The sequence below is a fragment of the Hakea prostrata genome, chromosome 6 (genome assembly GCF_041222555.1).
Source record: "Hakea prostrata isolate BN-2017 chromosome 6, UWA_Hpros_2, whole genome shotgun sequence".
Classification (NCBI taxonomy): Eukaryota; Viridiplantae; Streptophyta; class Magnoliopsida; order Proteales; family Proteaceae; genus Hakea; species Hakea prostrata.
The window spans coordinates 3,644,131-3,671,276 of NC_142605.1; positions in this window are offsets into that span (position 1 = coordinate 3,644,131).

The window sequence follows — 27,146 nt, forward strand, 5'->3', positions numbered from 1 at the left end:
ACATTCTTAGGAGTGATAATGATTGGAATAGGGTTCAAAACACGAGGCTAGTATAAATAGAATAGGGAATATTCCAAAGAATCATTAACTTCGAGTCTGGGAAACTTTGGTCGATGGCATTTGGGTGGGTGGAATCTTCTTCACAAATGCCTAGGAGGTGCTTTGGGAAGGTCTCCCCACTTTCTCAGGAATGATAATGATTGGAATAGGGCTCAAAAAATGAGGCTAGTATAAATAAAATAGGGAATATTCTAAAGAATCATTAACTTCAAGTCTGGGAAACTTTGGTCAATGGTCTTTGGTCGATGGCATCGACCAAAGAGGATCGACCAAAAGAGAATTCAACAGAAAATCAGATTTAGTTCAGAAACTTTGGGAAGGGATTTAGAGGGCTATACAGGGTCAAATTGAATGGGGTTTTCTTCTACAATTCAATAAAGAAGTCTAGTTTTGGGAATTACCTTCGGATTGTGCATGGGAGTTTATTAGGTACTTCAAATAATTCACTCTTCTTTGATGCGCAGATTCTCACTAAACACTGACAATGTACTCGAGTAAGGGGTATCATCGTCAATGTCTATGGGCTCGGACTCCGACTCATAATTATCAATCAAAAGGGTCCACAAGTCTCTTCTACCACCACTTCGGGTCTTCGAACCTATAAATAACAGTGGATCCGGGTTAGGCTTAGGGTTAGGATAGGGCTGGATTTTACACAAGTACTCTCCTAATTTCGAGGACAAAATTATTTTAAGGGGGGGGGGAGAATGTGAAATCCAGCCCAAACCTAGCTAGGACACCCTATCTATTTTGGGTGAAGTAGGGTTTGTTTAATGTTGACTGTGAAGTTGGACCTTGATTTCAGTGTTCTATCTCCTTCTTCTCTTGTTTCTTCTTCTTACTGTTCTAACTTGATGTTTTGATTATGGAGAAGGTGTTACACTACTATAACTACCTATTCCCTAATCTTCTTATGTCTTAGAGTGAACCCCCAATCACTCTATGCATTCCTTGAAACCTCATGGTGAATCTCTTTAATTCTTCATTTATTTTTATTGAGTTTTGGACAGCATGATCATTCTATTGTAGCTTCTTTTCTAATTAATGTATAAAATGTTTGATCTTAGCCTTTACTGTTGTTCTAATGTATTTCATCTCTTTGAATCAATTCCCCTTTCTTTCTAGCAAGTATAGCCTTCTATGTTGATCATTGATATAAGCATTCTAGTAAGTTTCTATTTTTTATTCCTCTCATTCTAGGATTAGTATTCTTTTGATTTTCTATTTAGTTATTCTTGATGTGATTAGGAAGATGGTATTGCATCGTTGCAAACACCTCTTCTACAATCTTTAAGGTTGTGAATCCATTCAATTCTAATGATGCTATGATTTCCCTATTTGATTTTCTACAAGGAATCATGGATATCTTCATGAATGCATGCTTGATCTTGTTTCTCTTGTATGATTGATCCATTCTTATGATAATTCTTGACTCCGGTATGTTTTTGATATTCCATTTGTGAAACCCAGCCCTAACATTGACCCGGAAACCTTGTTGTTTGTAGGTCCGACAACCCGAAGTAAGGCAAGAAGTCAGCTATGAGCCATCTCAGTGGAAGGCTTGGTGTTTTACTTAGAATCCATGAGTGTTGATGACAGTTGTTCCATTTATGGAAACTGCACCCTGATGAAGAAGGAATTAGTTGATGGACTTGGAGTACTCTCTGACTTGGTTCGAAGGCATTTCTACATACTAGGTAAGCCACTTGGTGTGTGTGCGAAACTCCTTCATGTTTAGATTTGATCTGAGCCTTCATTTCCCTGTTTTGGACTTGCTGTCCTACTTGGTCGACTGGGCCAGTCGACCAACAAATCGACCAAAGGGTCCTGTTTTGTTGAATTAGGTCTTGGCTCCTCTATTTAAGCCCAACTTCGAATCTAATTCGTCTTTTGTGTCTCCAAACTCCTTGGAACAAACCAGAGCTCTCCCCAAGTGATCTCCTCTGCATCCTTGGTGATTTTCTTGACGGATCTTCGTCAAATCTCTTGCATTTACACAGAAAGGTGTGTGATCATCCTCTTCTATGCTTCATCTTTGATTCTCCATTGTTTTTCTTTCCTTTTCTATTTGAAGTCAGTAGAGATGATGTTGCATCACTATTGCAGCCATCACTCTACTCATCTTCTATCTTTTCCTAAGGATCTAAAGCTTGGTGGATGATCTTCATCAAGATCATCACTCGCTTTGAACGAAACCATGTATTCATCCTCTTTCCTTTTTTAGATTGATGTTCTTCATTCTTAGATCTATTTTTCTAGAAGATCTATGCATGCTTTTCAAGAATTCTTTATCAGATTAGTAATCCATCATCCTATAGTTTCTCGTCCATGATTTTGATATGATTTCTTCAAGAACCATGATTGATCTAATTATGGTAAGTTTTTGTTTCCTAATTTGTAACTTGAAGATTTGATATTATTAGGATTTTGAAGTCCTCTATACACCAACATACTATCCTTGCATATTCCCTCTTGTTTGAAGTCCTTATGAATCACCAAATTCGGACTTGTTCAGAAATCTCTGATTTTTATCAGTCACTGTCTATGTTGGTCCACTGAGGCAAGAGACCAATCAATCGACCAATGAGGACTGCAACCTCATATTTGGTCTGTTGTTGATGATTTGATCTCTTTCCTTCTAGGTATCTTTCCTAATATGTTATATATACTTGTTTAGGACTTTCTTTCCAAGTTTAGACAAGATCTTACTTGATCCCCAAGATCCTTTGCGAAGTAATTAAGGTAAGGATAGTTATTTCCTTAATTACATATATTGCATGATTTAGTTTTCATATTTGAATCTCTTTGATTTACTTCTATAAATAGATTTTTATATTGGCTGAATACTGATGCAACTACTTTGATTAGAGTAGCATTACTTGTTTATGCTAATTAGTTCATGTATGATTTACTTACCAATTATATACAAGTTAGATGTTATTATTGATTTCTTTCCATATAAGAAGTTACTATATATGTGATATAATTGGTTTATGATTGTGAATGATTAGGTATGGTTTGGAAAGGGGAGGTGTCCTTTTGACACTTTTGTCCTTGGACACCTACGGGAATATTATGGGATGTTTCCGGAGATGCCCTTTGGACACTTTCCTAAACTGTTGGTTGACATATCTAGGGCTGTCTAGTAGTGTTTGGCTAGGATGTCCCGTTATGTCAAACCCTAATCAGAGGGGTATTGAGACCGAATGACCCATGGTAGCAATGGGAATTCATGGGCGCTCAAGACCGGTAACCAACCTGTGAGAGGACAGGAATCACATTGTGGGGGCCATTTATTGGTAGTGTTGCATATGGATAGACTTGGGCTCATGGGCGCTCAAGACCGGTAACCAACCCGTGAGAACGTGAGAGCTTCCCGTTTACCATATGTGGATAACCAATAGGGTTGATGAGTCCGTAGTCAGGGACTATGAGGACTCTAGTGTGAAGGATACCGGAAAGGATCGCCAGGGGCGAGGAATGGACGTATTTGGATCTGAGTTGATGTAACTAAGTAGAAGACTTGCATTTAGCTAGGCTTTGACCCTGACATGCGCCAGTACTTAGACCAATGGTGAGGTGAGAGAGCGTTGACCTAAACCCCATCCATGGAATGTCCCGAGGGACGCCGGACCCACTACCAAAAGGTGTTGTGAGATGAGACCCTCCTAAAGAAGTACGGTGCTATGACTTAAAGCATGTCTGCCAATAGAGACCAGCATACATAGAGTTAGAATCATAATGCATCATATGTTTCATATCATATTGCATCTTACTTTGCTTTGAAATCTTGCTATTTATGTTATTATGGATTAACTGCCTTACTGGGTTTCTTTTGAAACTCACTCCTTTTGTGCTATGTATTTTTAGATTTCTCTATAGGTTCTGAGTATCATGACTGCTCGTATGAAGAAGCGCAAGGAGAAGAGACATATCTCCAGGAAGGTGATTGCGGTTACGACAATTACACTGAAGATTCCGCGGGTGGTTATGCTGCGTACGATGGTTAGTCCGACCATAGAGTGGAAGCGCCCTTGCGCCATTTTTGAGATTTATATTTACAGAGATGTCATCTATAAGATTGAGAACAATTTAGTTACTCATTGTACTTGCTACTGGGATTAGTTTACATCCTTTTCCTTTTCTTTTTGGAACTACTTTTCCGCTGTTAGTAGAGTGAGATTTCCACCTCACTTTACTTTATGATTTTGACATTTTGATTGTCTTTCGTACTCTGATAATATAAGATTTATTCCTTCCTTATTTGGATCTCTCGTTTATACTTTGCACATTGATTATTTATGTTCATGATTATGTTATTGTCTATGTGGGAGGTTGATTACCTCGATACTTGATCTTCGGGGCTGTGGATCACACACTCGGGTATGCCAGGTAGGGTACTGGCTGGGTGGATGTGACACCATTAGAGTGAAGCCTTGTTTTCTCTAATTCTTCCCTTGAATCCATGGTGAGTTTGGTATGGAAAACCATGTTGTTTCCAGTTTAGAAACTCATGTTCCCAAATTATAAAGTACTAATTTCTGACAATGGATGATGTCCAATTCATGCTAGATAGTCTTGGTATGTTTGTGTGAGGTTCCCTTTTGAATTTCGGATCAATCAGACTTCAAACGAAGAAGTTATTACCAAAACAAATGCATTCTGGCCTTGATGTCCCCATTGGCCGACTGATTTGTCGACTGGGGCCAGTAGACCAATCAATCGACCAATAGAGCCAGAAATCTGAGAAAATCCAATTTTAGGGTTTTTCACTTTCTATTTAAGCACACTTCGTGTTTCTTAGTATCCTATGCCTCCAAAACTCTCTAAGAACGTGGGAAGACTCTCTCAAAGCTTTCCTTGGTGTATTCGAAGAACTTTTGCAAGATCTCAAGCCTTTCAACTCCGATTCTTCAGATCCAAGGTTAGTAATCTCTCCTACGTATTCAGATCTACTTCTTCTATGGTTAATCTCTGTGATAAGACTATGAAGATGATGCTGCATTCTTTGTTAGCAACCATCACTTCATTGATCTCCTTCCAATCTTAAGGTTTTATGATCAGCATAATGACCTTAACCCTAACCCTGGTAAATTCTTCAAGGAACCCTTGGGTAACCTTCATGAGAGGGTAACCAAATTAGGGAACCCTTGGGTAACCTCCCTTGTGAGAGTAACCACATTGGTTATATTTGTGTTAATCTAAATTCTTTCAATGACTTTCTTGTTATCAAATTGCTAAGCAAATTATTCCCATTCATCTTGTGAACCTACCTTGGGTTATCTGGAGACCTAATCTAGGTTAACCTTCATGGGAGGATATTCAATTGGAAACCTTAACCCATTATTGAATCATCCTCAAAGCTTTTCTTGACATGGTTAGTAGTCTTTTATTCCCTAGGGTGAATCCTTATTGCACCCTAGCCTTTCCATGAGAACCATGGTTAAGTTTATGTTAAGACCCTAAATCTTCTTGGTTCAAATCAAGAACCTATCTTTTGACCTTGACTTGATGTTTTGACCTTCCTAGATAGTTTTAATATGTCTTAGGAAGCTCCCCTTCGAATTTTGGATCAATCGGACATCAAACGAAGAAGTTATGATCGATTTGGTGTTTGCAGTTCCGTACTGATTCCATTGGTTGACTAGTTGGTCGACTAGGCCAGTAGACCAACCAAGTAAGTAGCCTCATTTTTGCTCTGTTTTTCTTCCGTTTCGTCTTCGATCATTAGGGTTTGTTCCTTATGTTCAATACATGTTTGTTCAGGGTTATTTTGGTGATCTTGGACTTGCCCATTCATCTCTTTCTCGAAGTTTATGAAGTCGAATACGAGGTGAGTATTCCACTCACAATATGCATATTTACGGGCGGTCAAGACTGGTAACCAACTCGTGAGAGGACGGGAATCACATTGTGGGGGCCATTTATGGGTAGGGTTGCATATGGATAGACTTGGGATCATGGGCGCTCAAGACCGGTGAGTCATATCCGTGAGAGGCATGAGAGATTCCCGTTTACTATATGTGGATAACCTATAGGGTTGATGAGTCCGTAGTCCGAGAGGGAATACGCTGACTCTAGTGTGAAGGATACCGGAAAGGATCCCGAGAGGGGAGGAATGGACGTATTTGGATCTGAGTTGATATAACTAAGTAGAAGACTTGCATTGGGCTAGGTTTTACCCTGACATGCGCCAGTACTTAGACCAATGGTGATGTGAGAGAGCAGTGACTTAACCCCCAGCCATGGATTGTCCGAGAGGGATGAAGGACCCACTACCAACCGGCGTTGTGAGATGAGACCTACCCAAAGAAGTATGGTGCTATGACTTAAAGCATGTCTGCCAATAGAGACCAACATACATATATCGAGTTAGAAGCATATTGCATTTATTGTTTCATATCATTGCACATATGTTTGTTTGTGAATGCATATGAAGATGCTTATTGTGTTTGGTTTACTTGCTAAGTTCTTTGAGCTTACCCTTCGGGGGACTTGTTTTAGATGACATTACAGGTACGAAAGAGAACCTGTGCCACGGTACGGAGGACCTTCCCGTACATAGTACAGCTTAGGAAGTCCTTGGACAAGGTAATGAGTAATGAGGCAGCCAACACACAGACTTGGACTGCGTTGATGGCTCCTATTGATGACAGCCGGCGTCGTCTTATTCACCGATGGGATCGTGTGGTAGATGCTGATTTGAAGCTTTAAGAGCATGACCTAAAGGTGAAGAAGAGGAAGACTAAAGAAGAAGAAGAGCAGACTGAAGATGTGGATTAGATTCCTCTTATTTCTTCTAGACTTTTATTTTACTTGTAGTAGGTTAGAGCTTTACTTAGATTTCGATCTACCTTCCGCATATGTTTGTGGAGTATATTTCCGCTATACTCTATTGTTGTCTTCTGATTTGGTATCTTGTTATTCCGCACTCTGATATTCTTTTGTGATCCTTCTGAGATCCTTTCTTGACTTTTATATAAATTACTTGAACATTATGATTTGTTCTTGTTTTTTATTATGTTATTGTGCTAAATGGATATGATCGTTCCTAGACTTGATCTTTTGGGCTGTGGATCACTTCCCCGGGTAATCCAGATAGGGTACCAGCTGGGGGGATGTAACACTCAATCATAGTTACCACACTTCATCATTCACTATCACATAATTAAGCATTCAAATCACATAGTAATTGAAGTACATCTAATCATCATTCACAGCATATAACTATCAATGAATCATTTAAACTACTGTTACAGCAAGTTATAAAACAGTAATGCATGCGAAGTTATAAACAACTCATCATAGATTATGTCAATACATATATGTAAGAATGTAACCTAACCTGTCAAAGTTGGAAAGACTATTAAAAGTATAGTCAAACCTCACAAACAATAGTTCAACCTCAAAGATCACCTATAAATAGTTTACAAAGTTACATTACGAATGAAAGTCGAAACAAAGCAACAATCAGACTGACTGGGCTTCCGTGACCCAGCCGGTCGCTTATGGTGGTTGGTTGGGCCAATCAACCGCCCCTAATTCAAACAGAAACTCAAGCCTGAAATTCCCATTTTTGATCTCCCAATTGATTTTGGGATGATTTAAATTCAAATTTCATCCTTGACAAGTTTACAAGTCATAAACAATCCAAAACCAAGAAGATGAATGGTTTATAAATATCTCATCATCTTCTTCGATTAAATCAACCCTTGTTTCAGAGATAAGGATCTTGTTTCGAGTATGATCTAATAGTGATCATTGATGGAATGATATTAACCATCACAATTCACCATCCACATAATTATGGGAGAAAAAATAACACACTACCACAAAGAAGTAGTAAGAAAGGAATGTGATATCATCCTACCTCCAATAGATTTGCAAAACGGATCACAGATCGAAGCTTCTCTGCGAATCACTCGTTCTTAACCTTCAAACACGTGCTCTTTGCCTCCAAATGTCAACAGTAACCTACACAAATATAATAATATGAGAATAAGTCGTGGTTGGTTATTTATAGAGGGCTGGAGAAAAATAGGGTTTAATTCCCATAAGCAAACCTATTCGGTCACTTGGGGCGGTTGGTTGGGTTAATCAACCGCCTTGAGCCATTGCCCCCTAGTACGTTTCAGTACTTGGGTGCTTTGCTCATCCAGTTGATCCCCAACACATACCTAACCCTAACCAACATGTGGGGTTGTTCTTACCTTGATCCCAGACATCTTCAAACTCAACTTAACTCCAACAGGTGATCCACTTTCCTAGTCCATTAGGGTTTCTACTAGATCTCGTTTGAGTTCCTAGTAAGGCAAGTTACTCACTGGCAAAATCCAGATCCATGGGCTCAAGGTATGGATCATGGAATTCAATTTGGATAGTCCACAGCTTATTCCAATTGGAACTTCAGGTACTCAGACCTACAATACGGATCCCGGGTTAGAATACAAAATGTCTTAGTCAAGTGTACCGAAGCCTTTCCTTAGAAAATTTCTCAGATTTTTCTAAGTGTTGGAAGGTCTTAGTCGAGCACTATGAAGCCTTTCCTTGAAAAAATTCTCAGATCTTCCTAAGTGTTGTAAGGTCTTAATTGGGTAAACCGAAACCTTTCCTTAACACATTCTTAGATTTTTCTAAGTGTTGTAAGGTCTTAACCAGGTAAACCCAAGCCTTTTGAATTCTTTCTCAAACCATCCACCCATATTATACCCCTCATTCAAAAGAGAATTGGGAGTGCCAAAAGAATAACTTCATTGAATATTAAATGCATTACAAGATTCTGGCCATGACTAAAGATACCAAAGAAAACATAAAAATTATTGGTAATTTTTTCTTATATTTCCGGCATTCCACAATCAGTCCAACTTTCAACCTGAGCTGCATTTTTCAGTTAGTAAGCACCTAAGCCTACTTGCTTCATGACCACACATGGACCTTCCCATGAAGGGTCCAATTTTTTCTGGTGTTGAGGATCTGAAGCTGCAGTGTTCCTTAACACTAGGTCTCCCAATTAGGTTGTAATATGATGTTACGCTCCTATGATATTGTTGGATTCGAGTTACTGCCTTCGCTCGAACCTCATCAAGAAATTCCAGATTGTTTAGCAAACCTTCTTTATTCACCTTTTCGTCAAATTCTCTTTCCCTAAGGGTCCCAGCCACTACTTCTACTAGGGCTAAGGCCTTCAACCCATAAGCAATTTGAATGGTGTCTCCCCAGTTGGGGTTCGGACCGTAGTTCTGTACGCCCATAAGATGTTTGGGAGTTCCTCCACCCATAGCGCTTTATTCTCTTCCACCGCTTCTTGATTCCATCAAATAGAGTTTGGTTGGTTACTTCATATAACAACTGCCGTATTTCTAAACCGGAATCCGTATTGCAAGTCCGAGAACCTGAAGGTCTAGCCGGGTAAATTTGTGGAGTGTCCGGATAGAAGTCCATGATCCATATCCAGAACCCATGGATCTGGATTCTCTTGATGATGAACCTGCCTTACTTGGTCTGGATCAAGGCAAGTGGTGTTCGGAGATGTTTGGAATGAAGGTAAGACCTCTCCCCTATGTTGATTAGGGTTAGGTTGTGTTTGGGTTTCAACCCCTTGAGCAAAGCACCCTTGTATAGCAATATACTAGGGGGTGGTTGCTTGAGGCGGTTGATTGAACCAAGCAACCGCCCCCAAGCGATCACCTGGTCCTGGTTGAGGGGTTTTATCCTAATTTGCCCCCAGACCTCTATAAATAGGAACCCTCACCCAATTAATGAATATTATATTCAGGATTGTTGTTTTTGGTGGTTAGGAAGCAGTGAAGACAATCTAGAAGGTGAGCAGAGCGTGGATTGAGATCTGGAGATTTTTCTTTTCCTTATTTGGTGATTCTGGTTAAGGTAATTGGATCTTCTTTCACCCTTTCTCTTCCTTTAGCTTCTGACTGGTGTTAACCCATCCCCATGTTGTTAGTGGTAACCCAATTGGTTAGTTGTAGCTCTCTTTCCAATGTCCTTGATGGGATCCTATCCGAAAACAAATCCCCGCATTTGTTTAAAGGATGGATCTAATCAAGGGGAGGATTTTGGGTGATAGATCTGCACTGATTTAAAGGTTTCATTTTACCCCTTGGTTATAAACGTGTTAGGTTCAAATTTTGGATTGAGATCATCCCAAAACCGGATTGAAATTGGATGATCAAAAGCCTGAGTTTTGAATTTCAGCACTTTGTTTTTGGGGTGGTTATTAGTGGCGGTCGCTTGAGCCAAGCGACCGGCTGGGTCACAGTAAGTATGTGGCTTTTGGCAATTTGTCAATTTGACTCATTTGACTTATGTGATATTGTAACAATGTTTATAGGTGTTCTCTGTTTCTACTAAAAGTCTTATAATTGTTTGTGGATTGCATTTTAAAAGAACTCTACTTATTTACAGGTAAGGATATATATTCTTGTCTTTATGCAACGACTTTAACATGATAGATTAGTGTCTTTCTTTACTATTCTTTAATTGTATATCTTGTTGTAACGGTATAAAGCATGTTGATCTTATTGTATACTTGTTGTTTATAATGTTCTTGTATGTACTTTATCAATTATGATTGTGGTGTGATGATGAATGGTGTATTGTGGTTCTGATGGAAAGGGTATTCCATTGGGATATCTTGGCTTGAGATATCAAAAGGTTGTTGTATGGGACACATGCTCACTGATGCCACTAGCACTATCATAACTACTGGATGACATACCTAGGGAGAGTCTAGAGTTGCATGGCTAGGTACCCCACATACTACTACCCTTTCAATAGGGGAATTGAAGCCGGATGACCCGTGATGATGGTGATGTGACTCTGATTCATCCTACAGCGGTAACCAGTCCGTGTAGAGATTCAGTGGTCCACTATTGTTCATGCAATGGTAGGGCTGCCAATGTTAGGGTTTGGGCTCATGGACATCCAAGGAGCGAACCGGGTGTCGTGAGGAGTCATGAGAGCTTTCCGCCCCAACAATATGTGGATGACCATACGGTTAGGGAGTGGAGTTCAATAGCGGTAGTCAGTCCGCGAGGGTTCTTATTTCTAGGTTGTGAAGGATACGGAACTGAGTTGGTTGGTACCATAGGGGAAGTATCTGGACTTCATGTAGTGTGTTACCATTATAACTTGCATTGGATTAGAAACCCCGACATACGCTAATACTCATGCCAATGGTCATGGTAAGTGTGTTGGCTTAAACCCCAGCCATGGTTTGTGAGCCAGGTGTGGACTTACCCCTTTACCCAGGATCCCAACAGAGGTATCCAGTCCGTGAGGGATCAGAGTGACTAGACCTACCCAGAGGAGGGTTGGTATATATCTTAAAGCATGTCAATTGTTAAAGACTTGCAAGTTAGATCTTAGTAGCATTCATACTTTTGCATATCATATATATCATATATGCATTGCTGATTGTATTGACATATGGATGAGAATTATGTTATCCTTACTGAGTTAGTCAGAACTCATTCCTTTTCTTGTATGTATTATATAAACTGCACAAATGGTGGCCCAACATCGGAAGTTGGAAGTGATCTGTATGAAAGACCCTTCTTATATGAAGAAGATGAGGCACCGTCAATGGGAGATGGAGATAGCTTGTGTGGGAGCTACTGCAAGTGCATGGAGTGCGCTTATAGCACCCATTGATGGATGGAGGAGACAAGTTGCCAGACATTTTGCCGATCATATGGAGAAGAACTGGAGAACCCCTTTCCTTGCTAAATTAGAAGACCAATTTTTAGTTAAAGAAAAAGAAATCGGAACGAAACTTATTTAGTCATTTTGAATTGCTTCCGCTGAACTCATTATTTTTTTGATCAATTGACTATTTACTTTATTATTTTATTAGAGTATTTGGGCTCCTGAAATCTTTTTATTTATTATTGCACTTATTCTTGCTCATGATTATCTATTACTTGCATTTATTATTAGTGATGGTAAGATCGAGGATCCTGTGACGATTCACTCCCATGGGTTGTCAGGCGGGTAACTGAGACCGGCGTGTGGGGCGTGACAGAGGTGGTATTAGAGCTCTAGTTTTATGAAGTCAATAATAGTTAATACAAGTGTTAGATGAGCAATCTGAGTAATAGATCCAGAAGTGACTCAAAAGAACTAGAAGTGAATAATTGGAAAATCTTTCGTTAGAATGAACTAACAAAGAAAGTGAATTTTTATTTTGCATGAGTTACTATAAATAAAGCGTAACACATTCTCACATTATGATTATCAAAAGGTGCATAAAAGACAATAGTGAAAATGCAACAAGCATAACTGTACTTCATTAATAAGAAAAAGCCTTATATAATTTGGTGCGTAATCATGCTTTACAAAAAGGTAGGGAATAAACATGTGTTGAATAAAAACTACAATAAATATATCTAAATCCTAAAGTCATTCTATACTGAGTCAAAATGATGAAAAGCCTAAGTCTAAACTACTGTTGTGGAGATGGTGGTGGTGCTAGCCTCATTTGGTAGAGAATATCTAAGCACTCTGCTAGCTGGCCATCTTCTCTGCCTGACCTTGCTCTAAGTGACCAACCCAAGTGATCAGATCTCTAGCCCAAGGTGGTGTGACCTCTGAAGAATCCTGAGCCCCGGATGTACCCCCTACCTCAAACTAAGATGGTGGTGGTGAGCCTGCATGATCAGCATCATCAGCCTCTACATCCATATCCTCCGGCTCGGCTGGCATCTCTTGTGAAACCCAGCCCTAACCTTGACTCGGAAACCCTGTTGTTTGTAGGTCCGACAACCCGAAGTAAAGCAAGAAGTCAGTTATGGGCCATCCCAATGGAAGACTTGGTGGCTGGCTTAGAATCCATAAGTGTTGATGTCAGTGTTCCATTTATGGAAACTGCACCCTAATGAGGATGGAATTAGTTGATAGACTTGGAGTACTCTCTGACTTGGTTCGAAGGCATTTCTACCTACTAGGTAAGTCACTTGGTGTGTGTGCAAAACCCCTTTATGTTTGGATTTGATCTGAGCCTTCATTTCCCTGTTTTGGACTTGCTGTCCTAATTGGTCGACTCATTGGTTGACTGGGCTAGTCGACCAATCCAATCGACCAATGAGATGTGATTTTGCTAATTAGGTCTTTGCTTGCTCTATTTAAGTCCAATCACGAGTCTACTTCGTATTTTTTGCCTCCAAACTCTTTGGAACATACCAGAGCCCTCTGCAAGTCATCTCCCTTGCATCCTTGGTGATTTTCTTGACGGATCTTCGTCAAAACTCGTGCTTTAACACAAAAAGGTATGTGATCATCCTCTTCTATGTTTCGTCTTTGATTCTTCATTACTTTTCTTTCCTTTTCTGATTGAGAACAATAGTAGTAATATTGTATCTCTGTTGCAACCATCACTATACTCTTTCCCTCTCTTTTCCTAAGGATCTAAAGCTTGGTGGATGATCTTCATCAAGATCATCACTCGCTTTTGAAGGAAAACATGTATTCATTCACTTTCCTTATTTTGATTGATGCTCTTCAGCCTTAGATCTATTTTTCTTGAAGATCTATGCATGCTTTCATGATTTCTTTATCACAATTAGTGATCCATCATCCTATTGTTCTTGTCCATGATTTTTACTATGAATTCTTCAAGAACCATGATTGATCTAATTATGGTGACTTTTTGTTCCTAATCTGTAACTTGAAGACTTGATATGATTAGTGTTTTGAAGTCCTCTATATACTAGCATACTGCCATTGTAGTTTCCCCCTTGTTTAGTACCCTTTTGAACCACCAAATTCGGTTTTATATTCTAAAAACTTTGATTTTTGAAGGCCACTGTCTCTGTTGGTCAACTCATTGGTCGATTGAGGCAGTAGACCAATCCAATCGACCAATGAGTACAACTGTGAAATCCAGCCCAAACCTAGCCAGGACACCCTATCTATTTTGGGTGAAGAAAGATTAGTTTAATGTTACATCTTGAAGTTGGACCTTGATTTCAGTGTTCTGTCTCCTTCTTCTCTCTTTTCTTCTTTTTACTGTTCTATCTTGATGTTTAGATTGTGGAGAAGGTGTTACACTACTATAACTACCTATTCGCTAATCTCCTTATGTCATAGAGTGAGCCCCCAATCACTCTATCCATTCCTTGAAACCACATGGTGAATCTCCTCAATTCTTCACTGATTTTGATTGAGTTTTGGACAGCATGATCATTCTACTGTAGCTTCTTTTCTAATTAATGTTTAACATGTTTGATCTTAGCCTTTATAGCTGTTCCAATGTGTTTCATCTCTTTCAATCAATTCCCCTTTCTTTCTAGCCATTTTAGCCTTCTATGTTGACCATTGATATAAGCATTCTAGTAAGTTTCTATTTTTGATTCCTCTCATTCTAGGATTAGTATTCTTTTGATTTTCTATTTAGTTATTCTTGGCTCTGATATGTTCTTGATATTCCATTAGAGAGAAGCCTTGTTCTCTCTAATTCTTCCCTTGAATCCATGGTGAGTTTGCTATGAGAACCATGTTGTTTCCAATTTAGAAACTCATGTTCCCAATTTATAAAGTACTGATTTTTGGACCATGGATGATGCCCAATTCATGCTAGATAGTCTTATTAGGTTTGTGTGAAGTTCCCTTTCGAATTTCGGATCAATCGGACTTCAAACGAAGAAGTTATGACCAAAACAGTGCAATCTGTACCTTGCTGTCTCCATTGGTCGACTGATTGGTCGACTGGGCCAGTAGACCAATCCAATCGACCAATGAGATCTGTTTTCCAGATTTAGGTCTTTCTTTCTCTATTTAAGTCCAATCTCGGGATTAGTTCGTCTCCTCTGCCTCCTAAGCCTCTGGAACGAGTTAGAACTCCATTCTAATCAATTTCCTTGCATCCTTGGTTGATCCCTCGCAAGAACTCAAGTAATCTTCTTCCTCTTGCATCAAAGGTATGTCTACACTCTCTTCTTCTTCTCCATCTCTGTTTTTCTTTCCTTTTTGGGCTGAGACAGTAGAGAAGATGCTGCATTCTCTGTTGCAAACATCTCTCTACTCATCCCTCATGATCTTCCTAAGGATTAATGGCTAATGCAATGTTCTTAATCATGATCATTGCAAGCTTTTGAAGGAATCATGATCTAAATCATGATCTTGTCTTTGTTCATCTTTTGATTCAAATTCTGATCTTCTTAGATCTGTTTTATTGATCATATTAGTAGTTTTACAAGAGTTGTAACCTATCAATCTCTAGTTCTTTCTTCTTGATCATACCATGCTTTCTCCAAGAACCATGATTAATAAATTTATGGTAAGTTTTGTTTCCTTATTTAGATTCATGTTCTTCAGTCTTAGATCTATTTTTCTTGAAGATCTATGCATGCTTTTCATGATTTCTTTATCACAATCAATGATCCTTCATCCTATCGTTCTTGTCCATGATTTTTACTATGAATTCTTCAAGAACCATGATTGATCTAATTATGGTAACTTTTGTTTCCTAATTTGTAACCTGAAGACTTGATTTGATTAGTGTTTTGAAGTCCTCTATATACTAGGATACTGTCATAGTAGTTTCCCCCTTGTTTGGTACCCTTTTGAACCACCAAATTCGGTTCTTTATTCTTAAAACTCTGATTTTGAAGGCCACTGTCTCTATTGGTCGACTCATTGGTCGACTGAGGCAGTAGACCAAGTCAATCAACCAATGAAGATAGTAACCTCATATTTGGACTATTTTGGATGATTTGATCTCTTACCTTCTAGGTTTCTTTCCTAATATAATATATATACTTGTTTAGGACTTTCTTGCCAAGTTTAGGAAGATCTTCCTTGATCCTTGGAGATTCTCTTCAAGTTATATAAGGTAAGGATGGTTACTTCTATAATAGCATAGATTGTGTGATTTTAGTTTCTATATTAGAATCTTTCGGATTTGTTACCATAATTAGATTCTTTTATGAATATATTACTGTTGTATTTACTTCAATTACAGTAGCATTATTTACTTACTTTCTTTAGTTTATGAAAGTCTTTATTTGTCAACTGTATATGAGATGAATCTTATTATGGTATATTTTCTATATACTGTAAATGTATATGATATGATTGATTTGTGATTGTGATTGATTAAGTATGGTTCGGGAAGGAGAGGTGTCCTTTTGACACTTCTGTCCTTGGACATCTAAGGGAATAGTATGGGATGTTCTCCGAAGATGCCCATTGACACCTTCCTGAATTATTGATTTTCATACCTAGGGCTGTCTAGCAGTGTTTTGCTAGGAATACCCCGTTATATCAGACCCGATTCGGAAGGGTATTGAGACCGAACGACCCGTGGTAGCAATGGGGATTCATGGGCGCTCAAGACCGGTAACCAACCCGTGAGAGGACAGGAATCACATTGTGGGGACCATTTATCGGTAGGGTTGCATATGGTTAGACTTGGGCTCACGGGCGCTTAAGACCGGTAACCAACCCGTGAGAGGACATGAGGGCTTCCCGTTTACCATATGTGGATGACCAATAGGGTTGATGAGTCCGTAGTCAGGGACTATGAGGACTCTAGTGTGAAGGATACCGGAAAGGATCGCCAGGGGCGAGGAATGGACGTATCTGGATCTGACTTGATATAACTAAGTAGAAGACTTGCATTTGGCTAGGCTTAACCCTAACATGCGCCAGTACTTAGACCAAACGGTGATGTGAGAGAGCGGTGACTTAAACCCCAGCCATGGAATGTCCCGAGGGATGCCGGACCCACTACCAAAAGGCGTTGTGTGATGAGACCTTCCTAAAGAAGTACGGTGCTATGACTTAAAGCATGTCTGCCAATAGAGACCAGCATACATAGAGTTAGATTCATACATTCATTGTTTGTCTCATACCATATTGCATTTATATTTGCTTTGTAATCCTGCCATTTATGTTATTGTGGATTTAACTGCCTTACTGGGTTTCTTTCGAAACTCACTCCTTTTGTACCATATCTATTGTTAGACTTCTCTGTAGGTTTGGAATACGATGACGGTCCATATAAGGAAGCGCAAGGTGAAGAAGATGAAGAAGAGCCAATTGAAGATGTGGATTAGATTTCTCTTGTTTCTTCTAGACTTATCTTTTACCTTACATGTATTAGCTTAGAGGTTTACTTAGATTTCGATCTACCTTCCGCATATGTTGTGGAGTATATTTCCGCTATACTCTACAGCTGTCTTTTGATTTGGTATCACGTTTTCGCACTCTGATATTCTTAGTGATTCTTTTGAGATCTTTTCTTGAATTTTATTATTAACTTATTAGAATACAATGATTTGTTCTTGCTTTTGATTTGTTATTGTGCTAAATGGATATGATCGTTCCTAAACTTGATCTTTTGGGCTGTGGATCACACTCTCAGGTATGCCAATTAGGGTACCGGCTGGGAGGATGTGACAACAACAACCTCATAATTGGTCTGTTTTGGATGTTTTGATATCTTTCCTTTTAAGTATCTTTCCTAATATGTTATATACACTTGTTTAGGACTTTCTTCCCAAGTTTAGTCAAGGTCTTACTTGATTCCCTAAGATCCTTTGCGAGTTATATAAGGTAAGGATGGTTATTTCCTTAATTACACAGATTGCATGATCAAGTTTCTATAGTAGAATATCATTGATTTGTTTCCTTAATTAGATTCTTACAATGATATACTACTGATGCACTATCTTGATTACAGTAGCATTACTCGTTTATACTAAATTGATTCATGTATGATTTACTTACCAAATATATGCAAGTTGGATGTTACTATTGATTTCTTTCCATATAAGAAGTTACCATATATGTGATGTTATGGATTTATGTTCGTGAATGATTAAGTATGGTTTGGAAAGGAGAGGTGTCCTTTTGACACTTTTGTCCTTGGACAACTACGGGAATATTATGGGATGTTTCCGGAGATGCCCTTTGGACACTTCCTAAACTGTTGGATGACATATTTAGGGCTGTCTAGTAGTGTTTGGCTAGGATGTCCTGCTATGTCAGACCCTAATCGGAGGGGTATTGAGACCGAATGACCCGTGGTAGCAATGGGGATTCATGGGCGCTCAAGACCGGTAACCAACCCATGAGAGGACAGGAATCACATTGTGGAGGCCATTTGTTGGTAGGGTTGCATGTCACGCCCTCCCAGCCGGTACCCTATCTGGCATACCCGAGAGTGTGATCCACAGCCCGAAGATCAGGTATCGAGTGATCAACCTCCCACATAAACAATAACATAATCATGAACAATCAAAACAAGAGTGCGGAAGATAAATCATAGATCCAATAAAGAAAGAATGAATCATAAATGAATCAGAATAATAGATATAATCAGAGTATCAAACAGATAAGTAAAGTGAGGCAAAATTTCCACTTTACATCCAGCGGAAAAGTAGCTCTAAAGAATAAACTAGACAAAATCTAATCCCAGTAGCAAGTACATTGGGTAACTAAATTGTTCTCCACTTTATAGACAACATCCTTGTAAGTGTAAATCTCATAAATGGCACAAGGACGCTTCCACTCAATGGTCGGACTAAGCATCGTACGGAGCATAACCACTCGTGGGATCTTCAGAGTAATTGTGGTAACCGCAATCACCTTCCCGGAGATATGCCTCTTCGCCTTGCGCTTCTTCATAGGGACCGTCATAGTACTCGGTACTGCAGGATAGTCTAACAACATTGTACAATAAAGGAATGAGTTTCAAAGAAACTCGGTAAAGCGATTAAAAATCCATAATAACATAAATGGCGGGATTCCAGAACAAACATAAATGCAATATGATATGAGACAAGCAATGAATGAATGAATCTAACTCTATGTATGCTGGTCTCTATTGGCGGAGACATGCTTTAAGTCATAGCACCGTACTTCTTTAGGAAAGTCCACTCACATCCTCAACCATTTAAGATATCTTGGATTCTCTCACGGATCATTTCACCGGTCTTGAGCAGCCGATTGGTAATGGGTCCTTCATCCCTCGGGACAAACCTTGGCGGGGGGTTAAGTCAACACACTCTCTCACAACCATTTGGTATAAATCTTGGCGCATGTCGGGGTAAAACCTAGCCAAATGCAAGTCTTCTACTTAGTCACATCAAGTCGGATCCGAGATACTTCCATTCCTCGTCCCCGACGATCCTTTCCAATATCCTTCACACTAGAGTCGGTGTATCCTATGGCACCGACCAACTCGGACTACGGACTCATCAACCCTATTGGTTATCCACATATGGTAAACGGGAAGCTCTCACGTCCTCTCACGGGTTGGTTACCGGTCTTAAGCGCCCGTGAGCCCAAGTCTAACCATATGCAACCCTACCAATAAATGGCCCCCACAATGTGATTCCTGTCCTCTCACGGGTTGGTTACCGGTCTTGAGCGCCCATGAATCCCCATTGCTACCACGGGTCGTTCGGTCTCAATACCCCTCCGATTAGGGTCTGACATAACAGGACATCCTAGCCAAACACTACTAGACAAATCCTAGATATGTCATCCAACAGTTTAGGAAGGTGTCCAGAGGGCATCTCCGGAAACATCCCATAATATTCCCGTAGTAGTCCAAGGACAAAAGTGTCAAAAGGACACCTCTCCTTTCCAAACCATACTTAAGCATACACATGCATCAAATCATATCATCACATATATGGTAACTTCATATATGGAAAGAAATCAATAATTACAATCACTTGTATAACATTGGTAAGTAAATCATACATGAATCAATTTAATATGAATAAGTAATGCTACTGTAATCAAAGTTATGCAACAGTAGTATATCATTGTAAGAATCTAATTTAGGAATCATATCTATGATATTCAAATATAGAAACTAGATTCATGCTATCTATGTAATTAAGGAAATAACCATCCTTACCTTTTATAACTCGCAAAGGAATCCTAAGAAATCAAGTAAGATCTTGGCGAACTTGAGAAGAAGGTCCTAAACAAGTATATACAACATATTAGGAAAGATCCCTAACAGAAAAGATACCAAAACATCCAACATAGACCAATTCCGGAGTTCTTTGTACTCATTGGTCGAGTGGATTGGTCGAGTGGTCCAGTCGACCAATCGGTCGACCAATGCGAGACGATAACCTAAAAAAAACAGAGTTTTAAGATATGAAATCCGAATTTGGTGGTTCAAAAGGGTACTAATCAAGGGGTAGACTACATCAGTAGTATTCTAACATATAGGGGACCTCAAAATACTAATCCAATCAAGATATCAAGATCCAAATTAGGAAACAAAAGTTACCATAATTAAATCAATCATGGATCTTGATGAATTTGAAATAGAAAACAAAGACAAGAACAATAGGAGGATGGATCATTGCTTTCGGTAATGGTATCATGAAAACATACATAGATCTTCATGGAATAAGGCTTAGAAGCATAAATCTAAATAAGGAAATAAAACCTACCATATATGTAACTACCATGCATCATGAAGAACACATAGTATGGTAGAAGAGAACAACTAGAGATCTATAGATTATGGATCATGGAAAGAAAACACAGTAATTAACTATTAACATGATCAACAAAGAAGATCCAAAGAGATCAGAATTCAGATTAGAAGTTTAATCAAAGATTAGATCATGGTTTGATCATGATTCCTTCAAAAGCTTGCAATGATCATGGTTAAGATCATTGTTCTAGCCTCAAATCCTTAGGATGATCATGAGAACATGTTCAGAGATGTTTGCAACAGAGAATGCAGCATCTCCTCTACTGTCTCAACTCAAAAAGGAAAGAAAAACAAAGATGGAGGAGAAGAAGAGAGAGTAGACATACCTTTTGATGCAAAAAGAAGAGTTTCGACGAAGATCCGTCAAGAAAACACCAAGGATGCAAGAGAGATGACTTGCAGAGGTCTTTGGTTCGTTCCAGAGGGTTTGGAGGCAGCAAATACGAAGTGGACTCGAGATTGGACTTAAATAGAGCAAGAACAACCTAATTGCCAAAGACAGCACTCATTGGTCGAGTGGATTGGTCGATCGGCCCGCTCGACCAATCGATCGACCAATGCTTGTCGAAGACCAAAACGAGGAATTGAAGGTCCAGATCAAATCCAATCCTAAAGGGGTTTTGCACACAAGTCAAGTGACTTACCTAATAGGTAGAAATGCCTTCAAACCAAGATAGAGAGCACTCCAAGTCCATCAACTAATCAGATCTTCATCAGGATTCAGTTTCCATAAATAGAACCTCATCATCAACTTTCATGGATTCAAAGCCAGACACCAAGTCCTCTACTGGGATGGCCCAAAGCTGACTTCTTACTTTACTTCGGGTCATCGGACCTACAAATAACAAGGTTTCCGGGTCAAGGTTAGGGCTGGGTTTTACATTGCATATGGATAGACTTGGGCTCATGGGCACTCAAGACCGGTAACCAACCCATGAAGGGACGTGAGAGCTTCCCATTTACCATATGTGGATAACCAATAGGGTTGATGAGTCTGTAGTCAGGGACAATGAGGACTCTAGTGTGAAGGATGCCGGAAAGGATTGTCAGGGGCAAGGAATGGATGTATCTAGATCTGACTTGATGTAACTAAGTAGGAGACTTGCATTTGGCTAGGCTTTGACCCTGACATGCGCCAGTACATAGACCAATGGTGATGTGAGAGAGAGGTGACTTAACCCCCAGCCATGGAATGTCCCGAGGGATGCCGGACCCACTACCAAAAGGCGTTGTGTGATGAGACCTTCCTAAAGAAGTATGGTGCTATGACTTAAAGCATGTCTGCCAATAGAGACCAACATACATAGAGTTAGAATCATATTGCATCATGTGTTTCATATCATATAGCATTTTACTCTGCTTTGAAATCCTGCCATTTATGTTGTTATGGATTAACTGCCTTACTGGGTTTCTTTGAAACTCATTCCTTTTGTACAATGCATTGTTAGATTTCTCTACAGGTTCTGAGTATCATGATTGCTCGTATGAAGAAGCACAAGGAGAAAAGGCATATCTCCAGGAAGGTGATTGCGGTTACGACAATTACACTGAAGATTTCGCGGGTGGTTATGCTGTGTACAATGCTTAGTCCAACCATAGAGTGGAAGCGCCCTTGCGCCATTTTTGAGATTTATACTTATAGAGATGTTGTCTATAAGATTGAGAACAATTTAGTTACTTATTGTACCTGCTATTGGGATTAGTTTTCATTCTTTTTCCTTTTCTTTTAGAACTACTTTTCCGTTGTTTGTGGAGTGAGATTCCGCCTCACTTTACTTATTGATTTAGACATTTTGATTGTCTTTCGTACTCTGATTATATATGATTTATTCTTTCCTTATTTGGATCTTTTGTTTATCTTTTGTACATTGATTATTTATGTTCATGATTATGTTATTGTCTATGTGGGAGGTTGATTACCTCGATACTTGATCTTCGGGGCTGTGGAAGACACACTCGGGTATGCCAGGTAGGGTACCGGCTGGGTGGATGTGACAGAGTGGTATCAGAGCTTTCAGTTCAAGGAAATCCTAACCACATAAAACAATAACGGAACATTCCTGAGTCATAGATCTGAAATGACTCCTCTACTCTTAGAAGTGAATAATAGAACACTTGGATTAGAAACTTAACCAATGAAGCATAACTGAATATTTCTAAATAACATACCATAATTATACTTAAACAATTGTCACTTAATGCAATAAAAGAAAAGTGCATAATACACAATAATAAAGTGAAACAAAGTGAACTTCATTAATTTCAAAAGTTTTTACAACGATTACATCAGATAATGCATAAATGGAAATCATAATGTATAGTCTATCTAGGTGAACTCCTCTGATCTCTGAAAGCTCTGAAGTCCTCTGCTAGTTGAGTCACCTGATGCTCTATCCTATCATGTCGTGACTCAATCCTCTCATACATCTACTCCTATCTAACCTCCATCCTCTCCAGCATGGAAGTCATCGATCTCATCTGTGAACCGAGATCTGAAGTCTCTGGAACTGCATGAGATGGACTACCTGTCTCGAAGTGTAATGAAGGAGGAATCTCGTGATGCTCTGGCTTGGCCTCGTGCATCTCTGGTTCATCTCCGGCCTGATCATCACTATCAGGACAGACATCCTCTCCTCCATCCTCAGACTCCTCCTCCTCCCCAGTCTCCTCATCATCCTCACCCTCTAGACCAGGAGACCTCACTGTCTGTTTCAGCTTCATCTGTCAGATGGTCCTAGTCCCAATCGTATATCCCAGTGAACCAGTGTCCACTGGTGTATCCTCGAAACTCACTCCGAAGTGCCGGAAGATCAAAGTCAGTAGCCTCCCATAGCAAAGGTGCCGCATGCTAGGCCGCAGAACCAGATCCAGCATGACTTGATGAATGATGTAAGATAGGTCTATCTGGAAGCCCATGTAGATGCGGTAGATAACCAAGGCCTCCATCACTGTAACCCAATGGTGATGTCCGGCCTTCGGCATAATGTTTCGGCCGACAATGCGACCGATAATCCGTGCCTAATCTATCATCCGCGCGCTGTTCCACGGAGTGTGGCATTGTCGATCATTCCATAGCGTAGAACATATCTCGTGCAACTCATACGGCATCAAGTAGCTATCTATCCCTGCTCCCGTAGGTATCCACACGCACTGCTGTGGGTAGTAAGGAACCCGTAGGATCTCAGCTAATGATCTCGTAGAAAAACGGATCCGTGTCTGAAGGACCCTGCTCCTGAGGACTAGCCGAAGAGGATGTCCTGAACCTCTAGACTCCTCTGTAGATGTAAGGTTGCTAAAGAACAACCTCACTAGCTCCGGATATACCAGCAAATCCTCGGTGAAGAGATGTGTCCACTCCATAGTGTCAAGTCTTTGCCGAATCCTGAACACCCTAAGCTGTCAAAGGTGAAGTAGACGTCCGAGCTCGATACTACAGTAACTGAAGTAGGCCTAGTACAAGAACTCAGCCTGTGGAGTATTGAATCTGTCTAGTCGCCAAACTACTTGTCTAGGCTCTGAAGGAACCTGACCTCTACCCCTGAGTGCCCCTACCATACGACCTCGACCTCGTCCTCGTCCTCCTCTCTGCATGGTGTATGTTTGTGGAAGAGACAAAAGACATTGCTTGTTAGTGCTATTCCAAGACTTCAACCAAAAGGGGTATTTTCGTAATTTTTTGGAAAATTTCAAATTTGGGGAAAATTCGATTTGAAGATACTAGCATGTGCACAAAACTTGGAATTGCATGATCATGAAGTTTATTTGAAGATAATCGACCGAAAACTTGGTTAAAAGTGGAAAATTCAGCAAGAAGAATTTGGGGATTTTTGCAAACTATGTCAAAATTCGATTTTTGAAAAGTTGGAATTGGTCAAATAACACTATATGGACATATCTACAATATCATCTTGAGCATGTAGCATTTGATTTTGTGCTAAAACTCCAAGCGGTTTGTGAGAAATCGAATTTTTTCTAAAGTTAACGATTTCGGTACGAAAACGTTGTGAAAGTGCTAGAATGTGTTAGAACTTGTTGTCTATGCATGGTGTTGTGTTTAAAACCTAGGGAATATGTTTCTAAGTATTCCTAAGCATGATTTCTAACATTGGATACAAGCAAAACATAGTTTCTATGGAATTTCAAGCATGAGAGATTGTATATGAAAGAAGAAATGAGAGATTTACCTTGTATGTGATGAATGTGTTATGTTGTGTTGTTGTTGAAGCACTAAAACACCTCAAGAACACTTGGAAGAACCTTAGAAGACTTTCCCCAGAGCTCTCTCACGTTTTGAAGTGGTTAGAATGAAGTTAGAATGAGAAAATGAGGCTTAAAATGCAAAATTTCGTATTCTATAGTCGACCACTCCAATCGACTAATGGACACAGTGACCTCATTTTCTGCTGAATTTTTGAAAAATGTGATTTTTGTCCTATGGATTATTGTTTGATGACTAAATGGATGTATTTAAGCATGATTTAAATTTTCAAATCATTTGGATTTGTGGATTATGATGAAACTTCGAAATTCGGTGTTTTTTATGTTTTCAATTTTTGCAAAATGGTTACTCTGAGAAGTGGACGTAGTTGATCCAGTAGCAATGGTGGTCATGATGAGATACCTCATGGAGGTGGTGAGATACCCAATGGGGGTCATGATCAGCAGACCAACAATGACAATCAGGGTACCCATGACATACCCGGTGCCCCGAATGTTGGAAGCTTTCGTGATATTGCCAATATCATGGGCAATATGATGCAGCAACAAGCAGCCCAGTTTAACCAGAAGCTGACGGGTTTCATGACTCTGCATAATGAGACTCGTGCTGGTGCTAATGTGAATCCTCATGCCGCAGTTCTGAATGCGGGAGGTTTAGCTAGAACTCCTCATACTCGTCTGATGGAGAGTTCCTAAAACTGCAAGTGCCCACCTTCACTGGAGTGACCAAGGACCCCTTGTTTCCTAACAAGTGGCTTCGTGAGTTAGAGAAGGCTTTTCGACATCTGCAATGTTTTGAAGCCCAAAAGATTCTGTTTTCTGAACAGAAGTTGCAACATGAAGTTGACACTTGGTGGACCTCCACTTGGCCTATTTTGGAAGGTTTGCATGCAAGTGTTGTAACTTGGGAGTTGTTCAAGAAAGCTTTCTGCATGAATTATTTCCTTGAGGCGGTGAAAGATGTGAAGGAAGCCGAGTTTATGGTTCTTACGTAGGGATCCTTGTCTATGTTGGAGTACCAACAGAAGTTTGAGGAGCTTCATTTCTTTGCTCCTGATTCTCTGAATCTTGACCTCGCCAAGGCCAAGAAGTTCTTTAAAGGACTGTGCCCTACCATTAAAGCTTACCTCACTGTCCAGCCTATAGTGAGATATGCCCAAGTGGTGTAGAACTCGAAGAAGTTGGAAGAAACTAAGAAGGAGAATGCACGTGTGCAAAGGCCGTGGCAGCCTAGGAACCCTGGTTTGGTGGATCGTAATGATCGGCGCTTTGTGAGACCTACACCCTACCCCACTCCTGCTTTTCAACCTAGGAGTGTAGGTCAGAGCCCTGGTTTTCAGCAGCCCGACCAGTTTAGACAATATGGCTGGAATCGACCACCAGTGAATGCAAATGCTAGGCCTGTGATTGCGAATCCTAGGCCTTTGGTTCAAAAGCCCCTTGTTGCAGCTACCCCAGTGGAACCTAGCAATCCTATTAGCTTTTTCTGTAAGCAAGCTGGTCATTTTGCTCGTGCCTGTCCAAAGCGGCCTGCCCAGCAGTCTGCTCTTTTAGTGAAGAATGCTCCTACTCCTCCCTCTGGTAGAGTGTTCAGTATTTCCAATACTGAACAAGATGCAAGCCATGATGTGATTACAGGTACATTGTTAGTCGCTTCTATTCCTGCATTTGTCTTATTTGATACGGGTGCATCTCATTCGTTCATGTCATCTGCATTCATCAAGAAGACTAACCTAATGCCTGAGAAATTATCTAGTTGTTTATTGATTAGTACACCTACTGGTCCTGCTGTGAAACTAGATAAAGGGTTAGTTAAATGTCCTGTGTTGATTGATGTGAAGAACTTGGAAGCTAATTTGGTACTTCTCGATATGAAGGACTTTGATGTCATTTTGGGAATTGATTGGTTGACAGCCCACAAAGCTGTGTTTCTTTGTTCCTCAAGGAAAATTCAGTTTCATATTTGTGGAAGTCCGGTCTTTGAATTTCAAGGTGAGAAAAGAAGGGTTTGTAAGAAGGTACTATCTGCATTGATGCAAGTCTATGCCCTAGTGGATGATGCTTCATCTAAAGGCAAGAGTAAAGTGGAGAAAAGAGTTGACGAAGTCAAGATTGTCTGTGACTTTGTTGATGTCTTCCCTGATGATCTATCGGGAGTGCCTCCAGATAGGGATGTTGAGTTTTCTATTGATCTCATCCCTGGTGCCGCTCCGGTATCTAAGGCTCCGTATATGATGGCTCCTACTGAACTGAAGGAGTTGCAAAACCAGTTGAATGAGCTCATTGATAGAGGTTTCGTACAACCTAGTGTGTCACCGTGGGGAGCTCCGATTTTGTTTGTCAAGAAGAAGGATGGTGGTATGCGTCTGTGCATCGATTACCGTGA